The sequence below is a fragment of the Enhydra lutris genome, unplaced genomic scaffold, assembly GCF_002288905.1.
Source record: "Enhydra lutris kenyoni isolate GAN:26980312 unplaced genomic scaffold, ASM228890v2 scaffoldscaffold167, whole genome shotgun sequence".
Taxonomy (NCBI): Eukaryota; Metazoa; Chordata; class Mammalia; order Carnivora; family Mustelidae; genus Enhydra; species Enhydra lutris.
Window position 1 is genome coordinate 175,917 of NW_019154251.1, and position 930 is coordinate 176,846.

The window sequence follows — 930 nt, forward strand, 5'->3', positions numbered from 1 at the left end:
GATACATCCAGGCCATGAAATAAATGGTTTTCGGGGCTTTGGAAAGAGGTGAGTGAGCTATGGATCTATGGGGAGCTGTGGGGAGCCAGGCAGGGAAAGTTCCGTGTGTATTCCTGAACGAGAGAGGCCAATCAGAAGAGGTGCACTTACCTCACGGTTCCAACTCAATGTGACATGCTGAAGGAGGCCAAACTATGGAGAGGGTCACGAGATCAGTAGGCTGGAGAGCAGAGTATGAACTGTAGCAGACAGCGTCATGGACGGACAGGTGTGTGGAGAGGGTTTCTCCCCCTCTTTGACCAGGTTTTGCTCCAGAGGAGTGCAGGCAAAATTGTAAGTAAAGGAGGCAGTGTGCTCCCCGGAAAAATCTCAAGGGAAAGTACCGTAAGCAACAGGAATAGCTATTGGTCAGGCTCTAAAGGAAAGGGTGGAGAGATTCAACCAGTTGGACTGAAAGTTGGCGATAAATGTCTTCTCCCAGAATACGGAGGCATCGGAGTAGTTCTAGATGACCTGGAGTGTTTTCTTATTTAGAGACAGTGACATTCTGAGAAAATATATAGACTGAATTAAATCATTACTGAAATGGCATCCCGTGAAACTACTCAGTCCACTGAAGTTGTGAAATCTTGCTTACTGTTAGTAATTTCCATGTCTGTCTTTCATGATAAACCAATGATATTCAAATTAATGATAAGGAAGGTAAGAAGGCAGGCATGCAGGCAGGCAGGGAAAAAGGGAAAAAGGGAAAACAAAGATTTGTCGGCTGCCAGGGGTTTTGGCGGGGGTGGAGGGTGTGGGGGGGGCGGGCCGCGGGTGGGTGGGTAGGGTGACTGGCCAGAGCGCAGAGGATTTTTAAGGTGGTGGAACTATTCAGAGTGTTACTATGGTGGTAAGATACCTTTGTCGAAACCCAGAGAAGGGGGGGGG

At 48.3% G+C, this 930-nt stretch overlaps 1 pseudogene; it reads left to right on the forward strand.

Moving 5' to 3' along the window:
* Positions 1 to 234: 234 nt before the first annotated feature.
* LOC111140107 lies at positions 235 to 568 on the forward strand (annotated as a pseudogene).
* Positions 569 to 930: the final 362 nt, after the last annotated feature.